Raw genomic sequence first — 11024 nt, forward strand, 5'->3', positions numbered from 1 at the left:
TTCTTAGCGAGTCGGTCCTAGCCTCTGTTTGTTTGTTTATTGGGTGTTTCTTTGTTTGTTTGCTTATATGTTTACATGTTGTATATATGCTTGCGCATCATGTTTATTTCCACTTGCACATCATGCATCTGGACTATATTATGGGTCCCCGTGGGGGCCACATATTTTCCTGCTTTGTTTTGCAGGTTGGGTGGGATGTTTTATGAGGTAAAAGGCCCAATACCCAGGCCAGAGTTGACACATAGGATACCTAGGATAGAGTGGATAGTCATGACGCCAACAGAATGTCAGGTTCTGTTGATTGCGATCATGAGACCCACGACCAGCCGAGACTCGAATGGGATACCGTTGTTGGCATGTATTTGCAACAATGATGGTGTTTCAGGAGAGTTGTTAACGCTGGAGACCTTTTGACCTACCTTGACCTAGATTCACCTGTGAGTGGGGTGGGATATACATGACAGGTACCGTTGGTGACTATTCTATTCTGTTAGTGACTATTGGTTCTCCTGGTATTCAAAAAGGTGTCGGGCCTTTGATCTCATGACATCCGACCTACATTAGTTATTCAGAGGATTGTATGGTGGTTACTAAGATTCTATGGACCTTGATCCCATGCTTTTGCATTGCATAACATCATACTTTATCCACTTCATTTGTGGGGGATTCTAAAGTCTATTTCCAAAAAAAGAGGAAACGGAAAAAAAGTAGAAAAACAGAAAAGAAGGAAAAGAAAAAAAAGATACTATATGCAAAAAAGAAAGAAGGATAAAAGAGAAACAAAAAGTGTGAAAAGACTTTAGGATTCTCCATAAATAAAACATGCATTCATACTATCATGCATTTCATAGTTTTTCCAGAAGCTTATGGGGCCCTTTATATTCAGATTTTGGCATCAACAACAGATTGGACTTCTCACTGCCACATACTTTGAGATCAACTATGGAACGACTCCGCAACGAGATGGATGAGATGAGGGCCCAGATGGGTCATCTTATGATGAAGATACAAGTTTTGACCCATGATCAGGGTGTGTTGAAGGAGGAAAACAGTCAATTGAAGACTCAAGTGAGTCTGGTCATGGAAGTTCTGAAGACGGTATTGAGAAAGGAAAATGATGATGTTCCTGCTGCAACAGAGGTTGTCGATCTTTTTCCTTCATATGGATCTCCTCCTGTTCAAGGGATTCCTCAGGTAGTTCTTTCTCGACCTCAAGTGGCAAAACTTCCTCGTCAACCAGTTCATGTTCCTAAAATGAATCGGAAGGGCCAAGTATATGGACAAAGACCTAAGATGCCCGAGGCGGTTTTCGATTCGATTCCGATACCTTATGCTCAATTACTCCCTCACTTGCTAGAACTTCAATTGATTGAGCTACGCAATTTGACCATGCCCAAAAAGCTTCCCCCTGATCATGATGCCAACGCTCACTGTGAATTCCATTCTGGGGCACATGGTCACGACATTGAGAATTGTAAGGCGCTGAAGTATAAAGTCCAAGAGCTCATCGATTCCAAGGTGATTATGGTCAACCCTGATGGTTTGAATGTGCAAGGCAATTTGATCCCAACTGTTGAAGAGAAGGTTGATTCTGTCTTCTATCATGGGTCTACCTCAAGTCATAAGAATTCTCCACCATCCTGGGTTCAAGATTCTCCGTCTTTGCCTAGTCCTCAGCCTAATCAAAAGGGCAAGATGCCTGAACGAAGTTGGTACCCGAGACAGAGGTTCAGGAAGCCAAAAATAGTGTACGACAAGATTCCTATGTCTTATAGTGACTTGTTCTCCCCTTTGTTCAAGAATTCTTTGGTGGAGCCCAAGCAACTGAACCCCGTATGTTTTCCTTACCCTTTGGGATTCGATCCAAATGTCAGTTGTGACTACCATGGTGGGGCACCTGGTTATTCAACCGAGAACTGTCAGCCATTCAAAGACAAAGTTCAAGACCTCGTTGATTCCAAAACAATCACGTTCACTCCAAGAGGTTTATGCATAAATTGAAGTCCCTATGAGATATCAAAACTGCAAAAAGCATTCAAGAACAATAAGTCCAGACGGAGTCAAGTCTCCTCAACAATGGAATTCATTTAGTTCTTTACTGCATTTTCATTTGTAACCTTTCTTTGTTTGTTTAAGCATTGCTAGCATGTAAAAATTTGTTAATTTTCGAATGAAAATCATAATAAAAGAGTATGTTTGTCTTGAAGTAATCCTTCTGTTTTCACTCATAAAATTTGTTTTGGCATTACGATACCAACCTTTACTAATCGCTTGCTTAGGCAACGAGCGGAGGGAGAATGATGATAAAAAAAAATGCAAAATCCCTAATTGTGTGTTTTTGAATAAAATCCTACTGATGATGTACAGGCATTGTTTCAAATCCTTAAACACCGGAGATATAAGGGAGATAGACCCTCGTTAACCCCTTTGAGCCTTGAAGGAGGAGTTTCTTGTTTTATAAAAAAAAAAACCCTTATTTTTAATCCTGGGCAGGGTAGTGTTCATTTAACTTGATCAAGTGTTCAAAACTCACAAATGGTATGCATCTAAGGATACAACAATGGTTATCCTTCAAAAGGTTGAGGAAATTTAAAACCGTGATGGTTATCCTTCACCTACCAAGAGGACAAAAGATGATGATGCCACAATGGTAATTCTTCATTAATCATAGAATGAGGCAGTCGCAATCACTTCCAACGAATCAAAAACAATGCGAGGTCACACGACTTGTTCAAGAAAGAAAAAGAAAAAAATATTGCAAAAAAAAAAGAAAAGAAAAGGATAAAGAAAAGAATATGGCAATAAAAAAAAAAAGGGATGGAAAAAATAAAGCAAGAACAAAGTCGTGTGATAATGAATCAAAAGAATAAAAGGTGAGCGACTGCCATGTCCGAAGAACCTCATTGATTCCTCAACCATTCCAAAATTTCCTTGTGAGGGATGAGTATTCATGTCGAGTTAATTGAACTTAGGAGTGGAGAACATCATGAAGGGGGTGGGCACCAAATAATTTTGAGCCTAAAAATCCTTTTTTCTAAAAAACCTGAACCTGGCCAAGTTATAACCCTCAAAAGCCCTAATTGAAGTAGGGTTTATTTTGAAAATGCATCCCATGAGATAGCGTTTAGCTGACTCCCAATGACGCGTCACATATCTATGTTGGTATTGTATGCCCGCTTTACATTTCATTCACAAGAGGTGGCCACCTCATTGCATAAAAAGTTTTTAAACTTCAAGACTAGCATAGGCTTTGCATTAGAATTATCATTCTTATAATTAACATTCTTTTGCATACAAAACATTTGCCTAAACATCAAGGAAGTTTGTATGATGAGAATCCATGAAGATCTTGATCACGTCAAAGTAAAAGAGACTTGAGAACTCCTTAGAGTAAAAAGAAATCATTTCAGAGACTGATATCAAGGGGCATGTTGCTTGAAGACTCCATTGAGCATAATCGGTTGACACCTTCTTTGATTGATCATCCTGAGGGGAGAAGTCTGAATACTCTTTTGAGTATATGCATTTTGATTAAGTACCCTGTGGAGAAGAGTTTGAAAACTCCATTAAGCGTGATAAAGTTGTTTCCATAGATTGGTTGACTTAAGGGAAGTAAACTCAAGGATTCTGATAAGATGTACATAATCAGCGGCAGTCACGATGAGGAATCTCTCTCGCAAGTTCAGCCTATCTGGGGCAAGAAAATCAAGGTTTGACATCTCAAATTCGACCAATCAGGGTTAATCAAGTCGAGGAATCTCTCTTGATTTCAATCAATCTGAAGTAGTGACATCGAGGAATCTCTCAAGCTCACTCAATCTGGGGCAATCACCTCGAGATTCGACAAATCTCTTCAAGGATCCGTGGATCAAGAGAAAGAATATTTCAAATGTATGAATATGCTGGGGCAGATTTTCTCAAGTAATGGTGGTGTAAGGATCCTTTCGAGGCAAATGTCTTCGATGAATCAGATATCTTCACAAGTCAAGCGGCCTGGGGCATACTCCTTTGGTTTGTATTGAAGAAACCGTCATTCACTTGTAAAGTGTAGTTGGCCATTATAGAGTGGAGAAGTATCACAATGCTTTTCCCCAGCAAGTTACTCTCTCCCCAAGCATAGGAGTTTATTTCTCCTAAGAGTTGATTTCATTCCTCAAGCATAGGAGTTTATTTCTCCTGGAAAAGTCACTCCCCGAGCATAAGAGTTTATTTCTCCTGAGAATTCATTCTCTCCCCAAGTAGAGGAGTTTATTTCTCCTTGGAGTTGTTCCACTCATCCCATAAAGAGTTCCTCATCAAGGTTTCTCATCCCTAATATGGTAAATTGAGGGAATCTCCTCAAGCTAAAAATTCTCCAAGCTATGGCACATGGTGAGAAGTCAGAAAGTATTCTTCAAGTCAACAGAGATGCATGTCTTGCAAGTTAAATTCTAATGTCTATTGGCACCCCCACGGAGTTCATAACACTAAGGGGATTCTCCCTGGTGTTTACCTCTCCCGAGGTCAGAGACGAAGTTCAATCGACAATTCAGTGGAATATTCTCTAAAGGGCCCTCATTATCTCTGCATATAGTAATCATTGCATTTACATTGCATCTACAAGAATGCGTAGCATTTCCATGAATATGGAGCATTACGCCATGAAAAAAATCAAACATGCATAAGCCAAGTTTGTATGTGCTCCAAAGGCACAGGGTAATATACATTCCCAGAAGAAGTCTCACTTTCCCTCCCCAATGTGGATTGGATACCACGTTAGTCTTCATCAAGATCATGGTCTCTTTGGTTACTTTCCACTTGCCGAGTTCAATAAAGTCCAATGATTATTGGCATACCTTTTCAGATCTAGAGTCACGCTACGGTTGTGTCTCTTTTTCAAAGTCTAACTAAGGTTAGCAATCTTTTTCAAAGTCTAACTAAGGTTAGCAATCTTTTTCAAAGTCTAACTAAGGTTAGCAATCTTTCTTAAAGTCTAACTAAGGTTAGCAATTTGGTAGATTCGTCTACGGATGGTTTCTTCCTTGTCGAGCCACGCTACGGTTGTGTCTCTTTTTCAAAGTCTAACTAAGGTTAGCAATCTTTTTCAAAGTCTAACTAAGGTTAGCAATCTTTTTCAAAGTCTAACTAAGGTTAGCAATTTGGTAGAGTCGTCTACGGATGGTTTCTTCCTTGTGGAGCCACGCTACGGTTGTGTCTTCTTTTTCAAAGTCTAATTAAGGTTAGCAGTTTGGTAGATTCCCCTAAGGCTGGTTTCTTCCTTTTGGAGTCGTCCTTCGGCTACGTCTCTTTGTTCAATTCTAACTAAGGTTAGCAAATAGGATCGGATTCCCCTTCGGCTGGTTTCATCCTTTGTTGAGTCACCCTTCGGCTGTGTCTCTTTTTGAAGTCTAACTGAGGTTAGCAATTTGGTAAGATTCCCCTTACGGTTGGTTTCTTCCTTTTGGAGTCGTCCTTCGGCTACGTCTCTTTGTTCAAGTCTAACTAAGGTTAGCAAATAGGATCGGATTCCCCTTCGGCTGGTTTCATCCTTTGTTGAGTCACCCTTCGGCTGTGTCTCTTTTTGAAGTCTAACTGAGGTTAGCAATTTGGTAAGATTCCCCTTACGGCTGGTTTCTTCCTTTTGGAGTCGTCCTTCGGCTACGTCTCTTTGTTCAAGTCTAAATAAGGTTAGCAAATAGGATCGGATTCCCCTTCGGCTGGTTTCATCCTTTGTTGAGTCACCCTTTGGCTGTGTCTCTTTTTGAAGTCTAACTGAGGTTAGCAATTTGGTAAGATTCCCCTTCGGCTGGTTTCTTCCTTTTGGAGTCATCCTTCGGCTACGTCTCTTTGTTCAAGTCTAACTAAGGTTAGCAAATAGGATCGGATTCCCCTTCGGCTAGTTTCATCCTTTGGTGAGTCACCCTTCGGCTGTGTCTGTTTTTGAAGTCTAACTGAGGTTAGCAACCTATTTAAGGTCCACCTTCGGCTGGTATCCTTTGATAATACTCAATACTCTTTGCTGTACCATAGAATGCAAATTTTGATGGTACTTTCAGGGTATTCAATCCACTTACACCTCTCATGTCTCAAACTTGTGTCGTTCATACATTCAGGTTCAAGAAGATTGAATAGGGGCAGCTGTTGCACCCCAAAATTTGCCCACGTATTTATTTCCTACTAGTTTAAGCTTTGCATTCATGTGCATCTCGCGACTAGGGTATTAACATAGATCATGCATCATTAACCAAATAACAGGGCACTGGGATCAAGGAGGTCGAAAGCCTAAGGCTTCATATTGAGTTTGAGGTGTGCATGGTAATTAAAGTTTGATTCTTCTGATGCTTCCAGCTGTGAAGCATGGGATCAAGGTTTATTTACCTATGGTTGACCAAAGGTGAGGTTTCACCTATTGTGTTTGAGCTTGAGAAAGTTTCCAATTAAGGATCGTCGAATTAGGTTCTCTCATCAGCGGTTTCCTCAATGGATTGTGATTTTGCTCTGAGATTATCGTTGAACCCTGGTACAAAAGGATGAGCTTGAGGATTGCATTGTACTTAGGGCATCATTCATGCTAACTCTTGTCACCTGATACGCAAGTCTGATTTGATTTGGTTCATTGATTGAGTTAGGATCTCTTTGGAGGGAAGTTCATTCAAGTGAGGTTTTGGATTTGTTATAATTCGAGGATTGAATTAAGCCTCATTAAGGTGTGTTGAGATGGAAGATTCATTCATTTTGGTATGCAGAGAGTGCAATCTACAATGTCACAATATTCATTCAAACATTCACCGATGCAAGCTTCATTCATTCTTTGTGTAATTGGTTTACAAAGATATTCGGATTTAAATTGTCATTGGTTAACGAAAATATTCGGATTTAAATTGAAGGTTCATTCAAGATCATATCCCTCATCGCTTCACTCATTCAACTATGGACCAAAAGTTGTTTCAATTGGTATGCATCACTATGTTTCATGACTTATTTGCTTTCAAGAATTGAAGTGCAAGCGGAAGGAATTTTCATGAAGTTTCAAAACCAAAAGAGCTACAAACGGCCATGATCATTCAATACATGTTCATTACAAGAAGATCGAAATACAAACAATTGTGTTATGTTCAAAATTCAAAATCAATTCCATTGTCAACTTCATGATTATTATCCAAATATACCAAGTTATTTCATTAGGAGAAAATACTACAAGAAAGACAATTTAACCCAATTTCAAATGTTCAAAGATCAAAATAAAGATTCTCTAGAAGAGCTCATTCATTACAAATGTCCAAATTCCACATCTAAATTTCAGTGAAAAAAAAGGAAGCTAGGCAAACACAGTGATGTCCAAGAGGCTTTCACTTTGTCATTGGTGTACTTATTGAAGTTATGAGATTTAGTGGTACTCATGCTTAAAACAGAAACTCTTTCCGCACCAAATTACTCAATATACCAAACCGATACAACTGCATAAGCCAAGGTTCGCAGCACCTGGAAAGTGAATTGACAAATAAACCGAACCGGCTTGTGGACCAAATTCGGATTCAGCAGAAGGTTCGAAGAAGACTCAAAAAACAAAATTCACATAACAAAAAGGAGAGGCATAGCATAACAGAATTCACAAGAAGAAAAAGATCTGTAACATAAACGAAACAAACTCACCTTCATCTTTCTCTCTTCTTCATCATCGATTCAAAAAAAACCAGAAAATCTTTAACACCGATTCACACACTCTTCAATTCCCTCTCTCTTGATTCAACCTGATAACAAAATCCTCATCTCTGCTTCATTCAATCTTCATCATCTCAGAACCTCCTCAATCACGTTTCAATCCATAACATTCTTCTCCTCTGGATTCATCACCACCTTCAATCATAATTCTGAAGAAAAACTCAGAAAATCAATATTCAATGCTCTTCTCCCTCTTCACCAATCCACCGCCATATCTTGAGAAACAAAAAAAAAAGAGAAGAAGAAGAATCGAACAAAAAATATGTAACGAAAACTCACCAGAAGAATCTCAAGAAAATCTCTGAACCGCAACAATCTTCATCGATCAAACCACGAACCTTCAACATAATCTTCAAGGTTCTGCAAATCGACATCGATCTCCATCACCTTCAAGAACGCGACCTACAATCTTCACCGCAGTTTCATTCATTATCTTTGAATCGCTTTCAGCAATCATCATCACATTATATCATCATCAGGATTCGCTATCCACCGCAACATCGTCAATCAATTGCAATATCAATCGCATCACGCAGGAAACTTGAACCGGAGAGGAGTCGAGAGAGATGAAAGAACGGAGAGAGAGTGATCGAGACGAGAAACAAGGGAGGTGAGAGACGTCAGCGATATGCATATTCGCGATGGTGTTTTGGACAGTTGATCGGAGGGGAAGGAAGTCGTCGCGCCGTCGTGAGAGAAAGGAGAAGAGAGGTTCAGAAGCCCAAAGGTCACTTTTCTTGACCTAATTCCTCTTTTATTCCAATTTGCATTAACGTGGATTTAATTGGGGTGATTAGCATCTAATTTGTTTATTAAGGTGAATAATTGGATTTAGTTGCTAATCTGAAGATAATTGTGATTAGTTAGATCAAGCAAAACTGTATCAAAATATGGGCTAGTCCGAATTGCTTCTCACACCCTTGTTCAATAGGCCCAAACGTGCATTACACTAGTTTCTGTTCATTTTCATTTTGCTTCTGCACCCCCCGTATGGTTAGAGTTTCCCCTTTTTAATTTGTTTCACTTCCAACTTTTGATTGTTTATTCAATTTTGGCTCAAATAAAAATCAATAAAAATATGTTTTAGATAGCATAATGTGTGTAGATAATTGTGGTTTTTTTTGTAGATTTTTAGGAATTAGTTTACTATTTTTAATAAATCTTTTCCTCACATGTGTTCATTCTACTTTTATGTTTAGTATGTTTTACAAAATAATTCGATTAGGGGCCTTAGGGATTGAATCCAATTGCCGATTTTTGTGTAGCTTCAGTAGACTAATACTTGATAATGTGTAAAAAAAATGAAAGTCCAAGTCCATGTTTTGGTTAGGTTTTCATTAGGTTTTCTATACCCGATTAATATGCGTTTCTAAATGGATAACCATGTGAATTTGACCTATAATTTGCTTTGCATTTATGCAATTGACTTAGTTTCTTTTTGTACATATAACTAGGGATGTTTAGAGGTCCTAAGACCTGTAATTAGATTTTTAAATTGTGTCTTCTTATTTTACTTGAACTCTCCGTTCTCACATGTAAATAACTTGCTTTTAGTTAGCGATTGTATCATAACTTGTCCAAATGACCTATAATTTTGTATGAGACTTCTTGACATGACTTTATGGTAGTTTAGAAACATATTAGGGGCTGTTCACTACTGACTTCTATCATTTGATTGCATTTTTCTAACTTCATTCACAATTTGAATTTACTAGCTAGTTTTGACCTAGTTTTGTCTAGTTTTTGTTAGAACTTTGTGTTGTTTCAAGCTAATTGACTAACATAGATTGGTACAAAGCCTTAGACCTATAAATTATATAATATGCTACTGACCTCAAGTTTAGCTCATGTTTTCATTCGCTTTTTGTTTTGATTAATTGATGTTTGTTCGCTAATTGTTAAGTAACGATTCATGCGATACTTCGGTAACTTCTTGTGAATATTTTCGTGTGATGCCACGATGCTTTTGTGTTTGATTTAGGACACTAATTTCCTTGGTTTGCTACTGCCCTAGGGCTTTCTTCCCTCTTTCTCATGCTTTGCCTCTTCTTATACACTTTGATTGTTGTTAGTTTAAGAGGCGACGATTGTTTGTTCTTCCTCCACCTTTTGTGGATTGTTTTCTCTTGGGATTCATTGTGTGTAGTCTCTCTTAGGAGTAGACTTGGTTAGGGACTTCATTAAGTCACCTACCTTGCTTGTTGCTTTTTCTTATCTCTTACTATATGCTTACCATGTTCCCTTAGGGTGGTGACTTCAATCTTCATTAAGATTAGTCACATAGAACAACTTAGGTTGTAGTCTATGCATGATAACATAGGTAGAGATCCCTTATCCTTGACCTTAGAGACATTTGTAGATTAGAATAACTTAGATTAGAGAATAGGTTAGTCCCCCCTTGTTCATTCTTTTTTTCTTTTCAACTTTAAAACATTAACAAATAAAGATGCGAATCACATTAAGAAAGTGATAGAGAAATGAGTGGGATTCATTCCCTAATCTGTTTCTCAATCACTTAGTGGCATATAAATGAGTGGGATTTATTCCCTAATCTGTTTCTCGGTCACTACTTAATGGGAGAGAAATGAGTGGGATTCATTCCCTAATCTGTTTCTCGAACATTAATTAATGGGATAGAAATGAGTGGGATTCATTCCCTAATCTGTTTCTTGAACATTATATAATGGGATAGAAGTGAGTGGGATTCATTCCCTAATCTTCTTCTCGATCATTATACATTTTATGTGATTCTAATCGCAAAGTAAACTCCCTTAAAAAATACCCAACCAAAAACACTTAAAACATCTAATAAATGCTCGAATTAAAACAAAGTGACGAAGTGGTGCGAAACCTTGTATTGGGTTTTGTTCATCATGTAGTTACATAAAAAACACAAACCCAAGTTCACTCTTTTGCCTTGTTAGGCGCTTAAGAACATGTTGAGTCCATTCCAAACTAGGCGTATAAGTCTCCAAAGGTCGAGCATCGTGGATTGTGACCTTAACCGCTGTTCAACTAAAAAACACAAAACAAATGGAAACTATGGAGCCGAACTACGGTCGCTCTGATTCCTTTTAAGGGATACGTAGGCATTGGGTCGCGGGGCCTAAGCGAGCACACTTGTAAATAATTCCTTCTTTTCCCCGTATTTCTTTTGCATGCATTCGCATTTAGGTTTAGACATAGATACACCCTTTAGATAGAAACAAACATAGGTGGATACCATCGAGTACGATGGGCGTGAGGGGTGCTAACACCTTCCCCTTGCGTAACCGACTCCCGTGCCCTATTCTCTGGTCGAAAGACCTTGTTCTTGTTCTGAG

The sequence above is a fragment of the Vicia villosa genome, linkage group LG6 (assembly GCF_029867415.1).
Source record: "Vicia villosa cultivar HV-30 ecotype Madison, WI linkage group LG6, Vvil1.0, whole genome shotgun sequence".
NCBI lineage: Eukaryota > Viridiplantae > Streptophyta > Magnoliopsida > Fabales > Fabaceae > Vicia > Vicia villosa.